This window comes from Theropithecus gelada, chromosome 3 (assembly GCF_003255815.1).
Source record: "Theropithecus gelada isolate Dixy chromosome 3, Tgel_1.0, whole genome shotgun sequence".
In the NCBI taxonomy this organism is placed as follows: Eukaryota; Metazoa; Chordata; class Mammalia; order Primates; family Cercopithecidae; genus Theropithecus; species Theropithecus gelada.
Genome location: NC_037670.1, coordinates 45,672,309 through 45,689,684, shown reverse-complemented (window position 1 = coordinate 45,689,684; position 17,376 = coordinate 45,672,309). Strand labels below are relative to the sequence as shown.

At 40.6% G+C, this 17,376-nt stretch overlaps 1 long non-coding RNA gene across 1 annotated transcript; it reads left to right on the top strand.

The window, feature by feature from the left end:
• Positions 1-231: 231 nt before the first annotated feature.
• On the top strand, positions 232-9,783 carry LOC112621529. The gene is made up of 4 exons (XR_003118745.1): positions 232-339; positions 3,021-3,190; positions 5,411-5,528; positions 9,472-9,783. It is a non-coding gene; the product is annotated as an uncharacterized LOC112621529 (long non-coding RNA).
• Positions 9,784-17,376: the final 7,593 nt, after the last annotated feature.

The following is a 17,376-nucleotide window of genomic DNA, read 5'->3' as shown; positions in this document are numbered from 1 at the left end:
AATTGAGGACAAGCCTGATGAGTTTGAGGTATGGAATAAAGGAATCTGATCGGCTCCGGGTTTGTTGTGTTTTTAAATCTTCCTGTGTGTTCATTCTCTTCACCACAGAGAGGACTCTATTATCTTTGCTCAAAGAGCAGACAGTGCTCTAGCTGTTTTCCCCTGCTTAGCTTTGATCCCTGCAGCCATGCTCAGCCCTTCCCCCAAGCCCTCCCTTCCAGATGGGTTGAGGCTGTTGAGACTCCAGGGGTTTTCAAGGCTGGGAGCCCGCTGAGTGTTCACTGTTCCCACCTCCAATCTGCTCCATCCTCCAGCTACATTTCATTCCGGATCTACCAGGTTAATGGGATTATTGTTCTTCTCTGTTATTCCGTTATTTCGTATGGGGTGAATCAGTTGGTTCCTGGGACAATTTTTAGTTGTTGGCTGAGATGACAAAAATGGGTGGGGATTTTATTTTAGGAATAAGTGTTCTTCATCAGCCAGAATTTAATCTGGGAAGAATTTACTCACTCTCAAATGGGTTACTTTTTGAGGTAACTTAAAAATAAGATTTGTTTGGCTGGGTGTGGTGGCTCACACCTGTAATCCCAGCACTTTCAGAGTCTGAGGCAGGAGGATCGCTTGAGCCCGGGAATTCAAAACCAGCCTGGGCAACATATGGCGACCCTGTCTCTATTATTAAAAAAAATTTTTAATAAGATTGTTTTATCAGATAAAAGCAAAGCATATCTTAAGGCACGACTCATGTTTTAATGCCTATATCATCATCAAATCAACCATACAACATTTTAGCTTCAAATTTTAATTTTGGTTAGAAAGATAAAGTGATAGACTGATTATATCATTTATTTTATTCATTGTATTCAACAACATTTACTGAGTACTTATTGGATACAAAGCACGTTTATTGACCTCAAGATATCTAGACTTTTAGAAGGGAGTGTTTTAAAAATGCCTACAAATAGCCATTATATAAAATAAGATTTTAATAAGTGACTATACATAGTATAGTACATAGCCTAATCATAGTATCTAATCCTTTTCAGAACTCATAAGAGTGAAAAGAGAAATTACTCATACCTAGTGTATCTGTTTTGTCAAGACATAAGATTGCCAAATTTCTGTATTCTTCATTTTAATTAAATGCATGATTGATTGAGTGAATGCTGAGTGTCTATTTGGTGCCATGTGCTATAAATGTGACGAAATGGCCCTCGATTGATCTTTCTTTGGTTTATTGATGTTTGTTTTGAAAGAATTGATTTCCCAATACCTGGAATGCATGAGCATGGAGAGAGACTGAAAAATGGAAAGAAAGAGACATGAAGTAAGGCTACTGGAGACTCGGGTTTTTCCTTCCTCTCTGATTGTCCAAATCCAATAGAAATATAAAGTGAGACCGGGTGCATTGGCTCATGTGTGTAATCCCAGCACTTTGAGAGGCCAAGGCAGGTGGATCACCTGAGGTCAGGAGTTTGAGACTAGCTTGGTCCACATGGTGAAACCCCGTTTCTACTGAAAATACAAAAAATTAGCTGGGCGTGGTGGCACTCACTTGTAAATCCCAGCTACTTGGGAGGCTGAGGCAGGAGAATCCCTTGATCCTGGGAGACAGAGGTTGCAGTGAGCCGAGATCACACCATTGCACTCCAGCCTGGGCAATAGAGCAAGACTCCATCTCAGAAAAAAAAAAAAAAAAAAAAAGACATATAAAGTGATATAAAATACAAAATTTTAAACTATAGTAGCAACATTTGAAAAAGTCAAAAGAAACAGATAAAATTCATTTTTAACAACATATCTTACACAATCCGATATATCTAAAATATTATCTCTACAATGTGAAATCAACTAAAAAACATTAGTGAGATAGTTTACATTCTTTCAGGTATTTTTGGACTATTGTCCTCAAAACCTGGCATGTATTCTTCACTAACAGCACATCTTAATTTTGATTAACCGTATTTCTTGGGTTCAATAACCACAAATCACTCGTGGCTATCCTATTGAACAACATAGCCTAAATAAAGAAGCAGAAGTCAAGGAAAATCTAGATAGTTAATAAATGTCTTTAACATTTAGAGGAAGGGACTCTTACTTCATGGGGTAGGGGGAAATCTGAAAACCAGTCTTTTCTTTCTACCGATGGAGAAATGGGAGTTGCCAACTCAAGATCCACTCCTTTCTCTTCCAGCCTCTCAGACGTGGGGATATGAGACAGGGCTGGAGCTGAACCTCTCCTACTTCTCTCCAGCACCCCAGAATTAAATCTGCTCTGAGGCAAACAAAGGCAACTCTACAATCCTCACATTAGTATCATGGCTTGCAGTTGATAAATGCTTTCATGTACAATATATCATCGGATATTTAATCATACCTCGAGGTGGTCAGTTGAAGTATTACTATCCTTACTGCATAGATGAATGTTCTGGGGCTCAGGGAGATTAAATGGCTTGCTCCAGAGTAGCACAGTTAGTATCCAAGTGTTTTCAGACTTAAGCTAGTGTATGTCCCACTAAACCAGAGCTGCCTGGCAAAGGAAGTTAAGAAAATATTTACAGAAGTATGATTTTTTTAATTCTCTGGACACATTTCATCTACTCAATCCCCCCCCCCCAAAAAAAAACAAAAAACACTGGTGATCATTTTACAAAAGCATTGCAGAAATAACCTCTTGGCCAATTGAGTTTTTAACTGGGTTTTTGTACTTTTTTTTTTTAAGTTGGACCTCATTGTCTAGTGTAGCAATTTAGAACATCTAATTATTGACAGCAAGTCTATATATTACAAAGGCAGAGTTTTTGCGTTGGCCCTGAAGTGTGTTGCAATCATTTTTGTCTGGGAAAACAAACAAAAGTGGATCGGCAGCATGGTTGTCATATGAGATGCTGGCTGAGTCCCAGGCCCTAGGACGTTGGCTTACCTGCCAACAATACTTCCCTTTCAGGCAATGCCAACTGTTTTATGAGAAGATCACAGTTCTCTGGAAGTGAGCTTTTGTGTTTTGCTCTAATCAGCAAGATCCAACTTTACTACTGTCATGGAGGGAATTACAGTAATTCTATCAACTTTTGATGCAACCTTCTTCTGACACCGTGTGAAACAGACTGGAAAGACTCTAAAGATGGAGAGAGCTCAATGCTTGAGAAAAGGAATTCTGTTTTTTGAAAGGTCTCTAGAACAAAGGGTATGCAATATGTTTATCACTTCAATTTCAGAAACATCATGGGCTCTAGAAACACATTCTCATCTATCTGTTTCTATTGCTCCTGGTTTTTTTCTGCTCCACCCAATTGTCTTCCTATTTTTATCTCTTTCATTCCACTCTGGAGCCATGTTGCTTGGTCAGGCCACCATTCAAAATAAATGATTTTTTTCCCTCTTTTACGTTATACCTACTTTCTTAATTCTTGGCTGTTACTTTTCTCAATTAACCTTTGGCAAATCATAATGAAATTAAATTTAGCTTGTTGTAGAGAGAAAGAGTCATTGTAGAAGCTGGGATGGTCTGGAAGGGAATTAAAAATTATTTTGATAGCCCTCAGAAAGTGGACAGAAATCGTAAAAATCCAGCTGGGAGTCAGTGTATCCAGTTCATCTCATTCGCAGTAAATCGTTGGGCGTCTCCTTGTAGCTGCCACAGTAATGCTAATGATGATGACTTCTTGCTTGAAGTGCTGAGTGTTGAATCCTTTGCCCCAGTTATGTGCCACATACTGATTTCCTTAACAGTAGACAAATACTGGAAACACAAAAGGAAGAAGCCGGGTCCTACTAAGCCACTCCCTTTGTCTAGTTTATCACTCAGTTCTGCCTATTTTTTCCTTCCTCTGTAGGAAATGGGGAGTTCATAAATGATAATAACAAACTTGCAGAAAAATATTAAGATAGAAACTTTTGTAGCAGCCAGCATTTTTCTAAGAGGAGGTCAAAGCATAAAGAAAGAAATTGATCAGCCTCTGTTCCTATCTCCCCCAAAAACTCCTTCTCTAGAAATCCTACTCTCAGAAACTAGTAATCAGGCATTAAGAAAAATTACTTTATCCACTGGGCCGATTCATGTAGCTTATTAACTATCTGTCTTTAGACTGAAAAAAAAAAAAAATTAGCCAAATTATTTACTAGCAAATCCGGAAAGTAAGTAAAGTTCTTTAGCAGTTTAATGTTACTATAACAGTCTGATTCACACACATTTATAAAATTCTCATCTGCACGAGTTGGCACACCCACAAGAAAGAAACGTCGTCCATGACAAAGGGACTGTCGTGTCTTTTATAGCATACATTCTACTATACATTTGCTGGGATCAAGGAAAAACTTACCCTTTGCCCTCTGAAGGCTTACCGAAAAATCAACTGACGAAAGGCAGATTAATAGGCGAAATGTCTTACAGGTGTGTTAGTGTGCATGAGGGAGAATCACAGAATGATTGTCCAATATCCCAGTGAGGTACAGATGGCTGTATACACTTCTTAAGGGAAAGACAGATAGAGACGTGCAGACGATCGATTTTTAAGGGATTTCAATGGGCTTGGAGAACATACAGTGGCCTGGGATAAAGTATTTTGGGCCGGCAGAGCAGACAATGGTTTGTGACCAGTCTGTCCAGGCATGTTGATAGAATTCAGTCTTTCGTCCCGTGAGTTCACTTAATGAAAACTCAGGGAAGCGGCCAGAAGTAATTGTTTTCTTCATTGTCAGGTCCAAAATGTAGACAAATAAGGAATTTCAGGGGACAACTTCATCCTGCACCGAGGATTAAGAGACAGGAGGGGGAGGAGGCCCAAGAGACCTCGAGGCTGCTTCTTCAGTTCAGCATGTCAAAGTACCATCTTTTGGAGTATCCGTTTCTAAGCTCCAACACATTCAAAGACCTCAAAAGAACCAGATGCTGCTACGATAGTTCACAGGAAGATTCTGTCCTCCTCTCTGCATCCTATATTTAAAATTCAAGTGGTTTCTCTTTCTAGGCTACCCCATAACTTTGTTGGTTAAAAGATGTGCTACTCATTTAAAATGTCAAATTACATAGTCAGAGAGCTGGCCTACCTGATTCACATACTCTGCCTTTCTCAGTCCCTGTAATCTCAGTGTCATACATTCCATCTTTTCAACGTGCATATTAAAAGGTATCTTAAAGACTATATTACTTGTATTGAAACAGAAGAGTGTCTACGAACGCTGATTCAGCCTGCAAAATACATAGAAAAGTAGCAAGAAAAATGATGTAACACCCCATGTTGGTATACTGGCCTGGTTTCAAGGCTGAAAGCAGTCTGAAAGGGTCTGAAAAAAGTCTGAAAATGTGTGTGTGTGTGTGTGTGTGTGTGTGTGTGTGTGTGTGCAGCCATGCCTAACAGCTCATGTTTAGCTTTCTTTTTTTTTCCTTTTCTTCTTTTTGATACAGAGTCTCATTCTATCACCTAGGCTGGAGTACAGTGGTGCGACCACAGCTCACTGCAGCCTCGATCTCCTGGACTCAACCAATCCTCCTGCCTCAGCCTCCCAGGTAGTTAGGACTACAGGTACGTGCCACCACCGTCTGCTAAACTTTTAAGTTTTATTTTTAGTAGAGATGAGGTCTCACTATGTTGCCCAGGCTGGTCTTGAACTCCTGGCCTCAAGCAATCCTGTCGCTTCAGCCTTCCAAAGTGCTGGGATTACAGGCATGAGCCACCCAGCCCAGTCATGTTTGGCTTTCTTTTTCCTTTTTTTTTAAACTTCAACTTTTATTTTAGATACGGAGGTACACGTGCAGGTTTGTTACATGGGAATATTGCAATGATGCTGAGGTTTGGGGTTAGAATTCCATCACCCAGGTAGTAAGCATACCATACAATAAGTTTTTCAACCCTCCCACCCCCCACCCTGTAATAGTCTCTAATGTCTTTTCCCATATTTATGTCCCTGTGTGATTAGGTCACTTCCCAGAATGCTATATACCCACACACATTGAGAAAGTTTTTGGGACTAGAATTGCCCTGGGCGATTGTGTTGGAACGGGTGCCAAGACGGTAATGTTCTTACCTGAAACACTGCTGGAGTCTGCAGGAAGGCACTGATCCGCCCTTCCTACAACTTGTTCATGCCAAAAAATACAAGGAAAGATGTAGCTCCCCGAGGGAGAGGGCGAGAAACTCTTGCCTCCTTTTAAATGAGTAGAACTTAAAGTTATGAACTAAGATAAAGAGAAAACAAAACAAATATCTTTCAAAGAGTAGTAAAATATTAGAACCCTAAAAGATCTGATGGGCACACTTATCTTGCTTGTTTCACCCTCATCATCATCATACAAGTTTACTTCATTTAAAAAACAGAAAACATAGAGAAGCATAGAAAGCACCCCAATCCCCCATAATTCCACCTCCTAAACATGCATACCTTTATAGACTACGGTTCCATGGAACCTGATCTATACAGGACCTGATACAGATGGATAAATTTTTCCCACCAAAATATCATAAATTATATTTCATTGTAAAAAATGTCTTTCTTACTTAACAACAAATCACTGTCAGTAAATAAATATTTACCATATCATTGGTTGTTTTTTTGGGTGCTTTTGTTGTTGTTGTTGTTGTTGTTGTTGTTGTTTTGAGACAGGATCTCGCTGTGATGCTCAGGCTGGAGTGCAGTGGCGCGATCTCGGTTCACTGCAAACTCTTTCTCCTGGGCTCAAGCAATCCTCCCACCTCAGCCTCCTGAATAGCTGGGATCACAGGTGTGCCACCATGCCTAGCTAATTTTTTGTATTTTTGGTAGAGACAGGGTTTCACCATGTTGCCCAGGCTGGTCTCCAACTCCTGTGCTCAAGTGATCCTCCCACCTTGGCCTCCCAAAGTGCTGTGACTACAGGCCTGAGCCACTGTGCCCAGCACACCACATCATTGTTAATGGGTACATAGTATTCTCTTAAGTGGATGTATTATAAGTTATTTAACTAATACCCTACCATTGATTGCTTAAGTTCTTTTCAACTTCTACAATGACAATTAATTCTACAATAAACAGTCTTCCGGCCAGGTGTGGTGGCTCACACCTGTAATCCCAACACTTTGGGAGGCTGAAGCAGGTGGATCATGAGGTCAGGAGTTCGAGACCAGCCTAGCCAACATGGTGAAACCTCGTCTCTATTAAAAACACAAAATTAGCCAGGTGTGGCAGCACATGCCTGTAATCCCAGCTACTCAGGAGGCTGAGGCAGGAAAATCGCATGAACCGGGGAGGCAGAGGTTGCAGTGAGCTGAGATCAGACCATTGCACACCAGCCTGGGCGATAGAGCGGCACTCTGTCTCAAAACTAAATAAATAAGAATTAATTAATTAACAAACCCAGATTTCAGGTGTCTCCTAATTTGAGGGACCAGGAGGGAACACCATGACCATGCATAGCTGCCTTTGTGTTCATCCCTTACATTGTAACTACCAGGACATGTGAACTCAGCCTGTCTTTGAAGCTCCTGAATAATCCTCTAATGTAAAAACCTTAGTGAACATGTAAACATAACTGGAGTTTTCATAGAGAAGGTGGAAAACAGGTTTTGCAAAACACATCTCACAGAAAAAACTCCCTCACAGACATGCCTGTTCTTACTCATTACCTGTTGTATCTGGGACTGGGGTAGAGGGAGGTTTGCAAACAAATCAGTTCTTCTCCCCAACTTGCTTCCTCAAACTTGTCTTGATGCTCAGCCAAACAAAGGAGCTTCCAGTTACCAGAAACTGCCCTTCTTAGAAGAAAATTTAGCAATCATCTAAACTTGTTTTAAACATGCCCTTTGAGATATCATGCCCAGCTCCAGCAGTTTGTATTAGAATATTTCTTCAGATCCTTTTCTGTTAAATCCTTCAAGAGTGTAAACTTTTCTTCACCTAGTTTCTGCCCATTTCTTGTCAATTTTCTTTCTAGTTGTTTGTTTGTTTGTTTGTTTCTTATCTTTCTGTTTGTTGTTTGCTTGTTTTGGTTTTGGTTTTGGGTTTTGTTCGAGACAGTCTTGTGCTATGTTGCCCAAGCTGGTCTCAAACTCCTAGGCTCAGGCAATCCTCCCACTTCAGCCTCCTGAGTAGCTGGGATTACAGATGTGTGGCATCATGCTCAGCTCTTTTTCTAATAATTTTTTCTTCTCTGGTTGCTACTGCAGTTGGTAACTTTACTCCACTATATTTTCTAATCAACTCTTCTTTATATATAGAAAAAGTATTGATTTAGATATTTTTGTGTGTGTGAAGTCAACTGCCTTACTGATTGATCTCATTGTTTCTTCTGTTTTAATTGATATATTATTGTTATCTGCAAACAATAATCGTGTCACCTTCTTTCGAGTATTCATACCTCTTATTACTTTCTCACGTCTAATTACATTGAGTAGTGCCTCTAAATTAGGAGTACTAGTAGTGATGATGGACTTCTTTGTCTTCCATTGCAAAAACTTTTAATGCTTCCATGAAAAACAACACTGATTTTGACATATAGTTTAAACATATACACACATACACACACAATTTTAATTTCAAAGAGTTTACATTTATTCCTATTTAGTGATGGTTTAAGTTTCTTATCTGTATATTTGCTTTGTTTGCTTTTATTTTTAAACTAGGAAGAAATACTGGATTTGTCAAAATCCTTTGAGATACCAGTCTACTGACCCATACTGAATTTGAATTATCTTCTTTTTAAACACTTAAATAAACTTAGACATGTTTATGGGCTGTTTATTCTATTGTACCAATCTACAAGTCATTTCTAACACAAAAACAGTACAGGTCTATTTATTGAACCGGCTCTGTCGCTCAGGCTGGAGTGCAGTGGTGTGATCTCGGCTCACTGCAAGCTCCACCTCCTGGGTTCACACCATTCTCCTGCCTTAGCCTCCTGAGTAGCTGAGACTACAGGCGCCCGCCACCTCACCCGGCTAATTTTTTTGTTGTTGTTGTTAGAGATGGAGTTTCACCGTGTTAGCCAGGATGGTCTCGATCTCCTGACCTCGTGATCCGCTTGTCTTGGCCTCCCAAAGTGCTGGGATTACAGGCGTGAGCCACTGTGCCCAGCCTTAGTCGTTCTATTTTTTAATCTTTAAGATTTTCTTGGTAGGGCATGGTGGCTCATGCCTGAAATCCCAACAGTTTGGGAGGCCAAGGTGGAAGAATCGCTTGAGCTCAGGAGTTTGGGATCACCCTGGGCAACAGAACAAGACCCTATCTCATAAAAAATAAAAATAAAATAAAATAATAAAATTAATTAATTTTAAAAAGACTTTCTTGCTTCTTGTGTCTTAATATCCTAACCATTATTATAGTACTATCATGTAGATAGCCAAATTAATAAGATAGTTAGAAAATAATACAAAATAATTTGGGGCACTTTTATTTAAAAATTAAAATACATCCAGTACCATAAATTCCAGGAGAGGCAGAAATCAGTATGAGCTTAATGAGTGATGAAAATTACCATAGATTTATTTTTTGCAGATACAGAAGATGAGAGGGAGAAATTACAGAGTGATGGAGAAGGCAGACATCATGCAACGTGATCAAGGGCTATTCATTTTAAGCAGAAACATACATATGTAGAAAGCACCCTTGTACTTCTAATACCAATGACCATAAAGAAAAATAGTGTAGCCAAATAGTTTCTAGAATAGGAAAAATAAGGAATTATGTTTTGAGATAAGAAGTTAAGCTCTAGTATAATAATTATATTGGGTCAAAGAAACATGAAAACAAATTTTAAAAATCTTACAACATGAATAAAAGTTTCACCAAATCAGGAGTCTATTATAAGCATGTTTTGAGTTATTTTCTTTCCCAAAGAGTTTATTTTTGTTTTAATTTATTTAAGTAGTATACACTTCTGAAAACATTTAATTAATGTCATACTGGTTCTTGTAAAAGATGAGGTTGAGCAATTCCATTAAGCTATAGGAAGGTGAAGAGAGAATGTCTGGTAAATGAATTTCAAATAAGCTCCTTCGCAATATGCCCCTTCCATAACCTCTGTATCCTTGTCATCCCAAACTGCCCACATTTCATTGAACTCCTTGCACTTCTCAGAGGACATCTTCCCTGTCAACCCACGATATCAGTGGGCTAGGGGAGGTCCCCAAATACTGGAGGTACCTTGACCCTTGCCAGTGTCCAGGCACTTGACACCATCATAGAAGGAATCCAGAAAAGAGTGACTGTATGAAGATTTACTGCAAAGTGAATCTCCATGAAAGTGGAGTTCAGGTGTACTCAAGAGAGTCACTCCCAACGGGGTTTGGGGCTGCTACCTTTCTGAGTCTCTTTAGCCAAAGGGTGAAATATTCATGAAGATTTCTGGAAAAAAGGTGAAGATTTCTTGGAACTGTGGTGCCACCCATTTTTACACCACATATGGATGTTCCCAGAAGTCTCATGGCATTGGTGGGTATGTGATTTAGTATGTTAACGAACGTGCAGTGAAGTCCTTGGGAGACCCAGGTCAAATCCAGCACCATGTTGGGTCCAGTCAGCCTCAGCCAGCTGGGTCTACATCCTGGTTTGCAAAGTCTCAGCCCCTAGTTTATGCAGCTATTTCAACAGTTTCCTTTTTGCTAGTCCTGTGAAACGGCTGCCTAGAACTTTCTATTCTCCTACCATCACCCTGTATTATTCCTGTCTCATTACCCTTCAATTTCCACCCCCTTTTCCTCTAGATACGTGTACAGTGCTCAGTTTCAGACAAAGGATTGTGGAAATCATCCCCTGTGTCCCAGTCTGAGACAGCTGGCTCTTCTTTTGCTGCCATCGCATCTCATGCACACCTCTCTGAATCACTGGTTTTCTTGACTGTCTCCCTCAGGAGAGACACCATGGAAGGCATCTTACTTGTACATTCAGCATTTCGCATATGGAAGCATTAAAGATGTCATGAAAAAAACATTAAGTTTTTTTTTTTTTTAACATCTTAAGAAATGTGCGCACAAGCTCTGCTCTCTACTGTATTTATTTTTCTTAATACCCTTGTGGTCAAAATGTCACATAACAATGTCACATAACATCACTAATATCATATGTAATAGGTATGATATTAATAGTCATATTCAAACTGTTAATGAATCACATCAAGAAAGCCCATCTTCTTTAGTGTCTACAAAAATTACAGAGGAAAAACAGTGCAAGTCAGTAAGTATAATAATAAGGGGCCGGGCATGGTGGCTCATGCCTATAATCCCACCACTTTGGAAGGCCGAGGCCGGCAGATCACATGAGGTCAAGAGTTCAAGACCAGCCTAACATGCTGAAACACCGTCTCTATTAAAAATACAAAAATCAGCCAGGCGTAGTGGTGGGCGCCTGTAATCCCAGCTACTCAGGAGGATGAGGTAGGAGAATCACTTGAACCAAGGAGGCGGAGGTTGCGGTGAGCCGAGATCGCATCATTGCACCCCAGCCTGGGTGACAGAGCAAGAATATGTCAAAAGAAAAAAAAAAGAAAAAAAAAGAATCGACCGGGCTCAGTGGCTCATGACTGAAATCCCAATACTTTGGGAGACTGAGGCAGGAGGATCACTTGAGCCCAGAAGTTTGATCCCAGTCTGGGCAACACAGGGAGACCCCCGTTTCTATAAAAATTTTTTTACCAAAAAAAAACCAAAAAAAAAAGGCCGGGCGCGGTGGCTCAAGCCTGTAATCCCAGCACTTTGGGAGGCCGAGACGGGCGGATCACAAGGTCAGGAGATGGAGACCATCCTGGCTAACACGGTGAAACCCCCTCTCTACTAAAAAATACAAAAAACTAGCCGGGCGAGGTGGTGGGCGCCTGTAGTCCCAGCTACTCGGGAGGCTGACGCAGGAGAATGGTGGGAACCCGGGAGGCAGAGCTTGCAGTGAGCTGAGATCCGGCCACTGCGCTCCAGCCTGGGCAACAGAGCAAGACTCCGTCTCAAAAAAAAAAAAAAAAAAAAATTTAAAAAAGAGAATAAGGGAATCATAAAGTTGGAAAGGTACATGAAAATCATTCATCCTGTGATTTCTTTTTTTTTTTTTTTTTTTTTTTTTTTTCATCCTGTGATTTCTAACTCTGGCTGAGCTTTTAATAAAATGCCAACAATGCCCAGGTCTTATGCTAAGAAAATTTGATTATGCTTGTTTTATGTGGTGAAGGAGTAGCTGTGTGTGTGCGCGCGCACGTGTGTGTGTAGAGACAGGGGCTCCCTATGTTGCTCAGGCTGGTGACAAACTCCTGAGCTCAAGCAATCCACCTGCCTTGGCCTCCCAAAGTGGTGGGATTACAGGCATAAACCAGCAGGCCCGGCTAAGTAGTATTTTTTAAAGTTCCCCAAATACTTCTAATATGCACCCAGAATTAAGGACACCCTATCTAATCCTACTCCTTCATTTTCCTGATGAGGCAATATGAGAGGTGACATCACTTAGGAGAGTGAATAAGGGATATATTAAAAATAACTAAAGTTACTCAACGCAAAATGTTCTCTTTCCATCAGATCGTAGATTCATTATGGAAGGAATGATCAGAAAATCAAGAGATTGGGAAGAATTGGCTTACCAACTAGACTGAAAGTAAAGCAACTGCAAGCTGTATGTGGTGGCACTTCAAATAGGAGTAGTGGGAACTAACACGAAAAGAAAAAAATGATTACAGTTGGCAGGCAAAGGAGGGATCTGTGCAGGAAATAAGTTGGCTGAATAAATAGAATGAGCTAAGACTAGATTATCCAAACACAAGATTCATTTCTAAATCAGACAGAGCTGAACTTAACAACAACTCTATGTACTTGTAGTTTCCTATCTGTATAAATTTTACACTGGTAACGAGCATGGATTTGCAGTTCTCTGCAAATCTTACTTCTGAAAATGAGAATATAGACGGCTCCCTGGTTCAGAGGAACTGAGAATGGAAATTACATTGTTTCATGAGGTCAGATTTTTCTCAGGTTTACTCACACATTTAGGACATCAAAATAAATAAATTGGGGGTGGCAAGGAGGGAGAACCAATGCTGGAGGTCAACTAATATTTATTGGCAGAAGAGCAAGGGGGAAAATGTGGTGGTGTTTTGTTTTCCATGAACAGCTCCAATCTCTTCATCCTCCCTCCAAGCCAACTTTATTTCCAGATGGTCTTTAAATTCTACGACTTAAAAGAAATATAGTCTTTCCAGGAGCAGTAGCTCACGCCTGTGGGAAGGTTGCTTGAGGCCAGAAGTTTGAGACCAGCCTAGTCAACATGGTGAGACTCAAATCTTTTTTTTTTTTTGGAAACAGAGTCTCCCTCTGTCACCCATGCTGGTGGAGTGTAGTGGTGCGATCACGGCTGACTATAACCTCTGTCTCCCGGGTTCAAGCGATTCTCCTGCCTCAGCCTCCTGAGTAACTAGGATTACAGGCATACGCCACCATACCTAGCTAATTTTTGTATTTTTAGTAGAGATGGGGTTTCACTGTGGCCAGGCTGGTCTGGAACTCCTGACCTCAGGTGATCTGCTGCCCGCCTTGGCCTCCTAAAGTGCTGGGATTACAGGCGTGAGCCACCACTCCCAACCAAGACTCAAATCCAAATAAATAAATAAATATGTTACAGCTCAGGTCTTTTAGAATTTGTCTAGCAGTTTCCCTAGTCTTCACCAGAACACCCCCCAACCCCCACCACGCCACCAAAAAATGTTTTATCCAGGATAAAACTGCTTGCCTTATTATTTTCTTAAATTTCATGCTGTAATCATTTATACAGTTTCCCAACTTTTTTAGCATGAATCTTTCAAAATACAATTTTCTTATCTCAGTTTGTGATCCTGATCATATGTCAAGTAATATAATTTTGTGATTCATAGTTTCAGAATATTTTGTCTTAATTTCCTGATTTTTGCACACACATATACAAATAAATCTCCACTTTTCTTTTCTTCATTCTTCTTTTACTTATTTATTTATTTATGTATTTTTGAAGATGGGGTCTCACTCTGTTGCCCAGGCTGGGTATGGCTAGAATGGTGTGAGACTTAGAAATTACTGTAGATATTGTTCATCCAAGTTCTCATAATGAAAATTGTGAGACATCAAATCACTCTTTTTTATGTTATGAACCATGTGCTTCACAAACTCAGATCTCAAAGCTGTATAGTAATAATACTGTAGATTAAATCTAAATGTCAGCCCACCCAAATATAAACTATTGGATATAGAAATATTCCCACCCAAATATGACTTCCCAATAATCGTAATAGTAAGCCCATACAAAAATAAAGCACCAAAGACTTTTTAGCTGCCTATCTACCATCCACTCTCTTTTCTATAGGTTTTCAAAAGTCTAATGGCTCCAACTTCAAAGTAAATCTGACTCAGTATTAGTCAGGGAAAGTCACTCCCAACACTTCTTGGCCCTTTCACCTTAATTCAGAATTCTTCCATTTTTTTTTCCCAAAAGAATCATCAATGGCTCTTGAATTTTTTTTTCTTTTTTTGCACATATCCATCCACAAATGTCCCTCTTCCATTCTCCCCACAGGTACAGTGATATCTAATGATGGGTTACAATTTTTTTTTTTGTTTCCCCTTTAATAAATTTAGGGACCTGAATAATTACTAAACAGCCAATTTTATATCTTTAAAATAAGTGTATCCAGGCTGGGCACGGTGGCTCACACCTGTAATCCCAGCACTTTGGGAGGCAGAGGCGGGTGGAGCACGAGGTCAGGACATAGAGACCATTCTGGCTAACACGGTGAAACCCGCTCTCTACTGAAAATACAAACAATTAGCCGGGCGCGGTGGCGGCGCCTGTGGTCCCAGCTACTCGGGAGGCTGAGGCAGGAGAATGGCGGGAACCCGGGAGGCGGAGCTTGCAGTGAGCTGAGATTGCACCACTGCCTTCCAGCCTGGGCGACAGATCAAGACTCCGTCTCAAAAAAAAAAAAAAAAGAAAGAAAAAGAAAAAAGAAAAACCCTAAATCAAACAAAATCCCTGCCTTTATGGAGTTAGCAGTAATTAATTTAATTCTCATGTTGCCCCTATTGGGTAGGCACTATTATGACCTCATTTTATAGATACGGAACACATAGCAACAAAATTTACGTAAAGACACAGGGCAGGGGCTGGGTGCGGTGACTCACACCTGTAATCCCAGCACTTTGGGAGGTGGAGGCTGGTGAATCACTTGAGATCAGGAGTTCGAGACCACCCTGGCCAATATGGTGAAACCCCGTCTCTACTAAAAATACAAAACCTGGCATGGTGGCACGCACCTGTAATCCCAGATACTTGAACCTGGGAGGCTGAGGTTTCTGTGAGCTGAGATTGTGCCACTGCACTCCAGCCTGGGTGACAAAGTGAGACTCCATCTAAAAAAAAAAAAAAAAAGAAACAGGCCGGGCACAGTGACTCATGCCTGTAATCCCAGCACTTTGGGAGGCCAAGGTGGGTGGATTACCTGAGGCCAGCAGTTCGAGACCAGCCTGGCCAACATGCGAAACCCCGTCTCAGCTAAAAAAAATTAGCCAGGCGTGGTGGTGGGCGCCTATAATCCCGGCTATTCAGGAGACTGAAGCAGAAGAATTGCTTGAACCCAGGAGGCGGAGGCTGCAGTGAGCCGAGATGGCGCCACTGCACTCCAGCCTGGGCAAGAGTGAAACTGTGTCTCAAAAAAAGACACAGGTTAAACGACTCACAGGTAAATCTGGAAATTGGGGTTAGGGTGAACTTTCACTTTCACATAATATATTTTGATATATTTAAATTTTTAATAAACTTATTTTACTTTTATACTAGTTTTGTAATTAAAGTGTGAGTTAAAAGTATTTTTAAATGATTTATCACTTCCAGTTTCTTATTTAAAACAATCCTACCTTTCCAGGCCCTCCATGATCTAGTCCCATTTGCTTCTCCAACTCTCATTCCTCCTCGCCTCATGCACTCTCCATTCCAGCTACCCTAGGTTAATGTCTCTGTTGAGTTTGGGACTTCTGTTCGCTCATTATTCCGTTACCTGCGAAACCAAGTAAGATCTTGCACACAAATTATGAACCAAAATTAATTATAAAGAGGAGTTTCTTTCATATTGAATCAAAATCCGTTTTTTTTTTTTTTTTTTTTTTTTTTGAGTCGGAGTTTCACTCTTATTGCCCAGGCTGGAGTGCAATGGCGCCATCTCCGGCTCACCACAACCTCTGCCTCCTGGGTTTAAATGATTCTCCTGCCTCAGCCTCCCAAGTAGCTGGGATTACACGCATGTGCCACCACACCCGGCTAATTTTGGTTTTTTTATAGAGACAGGGTTTTTCCATGTTAGTCAGGGTGGTCTCGAACTCCCAACCTCAGGTGATCCGCCCGCCTCGGCCTCCCAAAGTGCTGGGATTACAGGTATGGGCGACTGTGCCCGGCCCCAAATCTGCTTTTTTATAATGATTTTTACCAATTAGTTTTAGTATTCTATTAGATATTTAGATATTTACAGTTCTCTCTCTCTCTCTGTGTGTGTGTCTCTCTGTGTCTTTCTTTCTTTCTTTTTTTTTTTTTTTTTTGAGACAGAGTCTCGCTCTGTTGTCCAGGCCGGAGTGCAATGGCACTATCTCGGCTCATTGCAGCCTCCACCTCCTGGGTTCAAGCGATTCTCCTGCCTCAGCCTCCCAAGTAGCTGGGACCACCGGCTTGCACCACCATGCCTGGCTAATTTTTGTAGTTTTAGTAGAGACCAGGTTGATATTTACAGGTTTCTATCCAAGGCATCGTCACAAGACAATACCACCAGCATTTAAATATTTATACATAAGTTTTCTCTTTCTAAGTTAAGCTTCTCTAACGCTTTCACACATTTTGCTGGCTGAACCTTGTTTCACCAGCCTTTACCATCCTAGCTTCTTTTCTTAGCTAGAATACTCCACTTTGCCAATATCCTTCCTGAAGTGGGGCATCTGGAGAGTACACCAGAGTCCAGGGCTGAAACGAGTAGTTAGAAAGCAAACAGCCTCCCTTGCTTTGTTTTTTTCTGAACTTTGTGTATGTGGAGCTCTTATTGTATTCACTTCCTTGACAGTGTGTCCCACATCACTGAATCACAGTTCACTACTGCAGTAATCCGCAATGGCTATCACGGTGCTGAGTCCTCTGCACCTAATACCTTACTCTACTGAGTAAGGTATTATTGAGCACATTCTACTTAAGAAGACAGGAAAGCATTTAATATAAATAGCATTTAATTCAATTTATATTTTCATATAAATGAATTCATTTTTTTTTTTAAAAATTGGTGTTTATTCAGGAGGTAGTCACACAGCTATCTGGAGCACTTTATTCTCCAAAAAAAACCCCAATTCCCCCAAACAATCTGGAGAGGCAACATTTAATTGTATCATGAATCAGTAAGTAGCAGTACTTCAAGTGACCAACTTTTTTGTT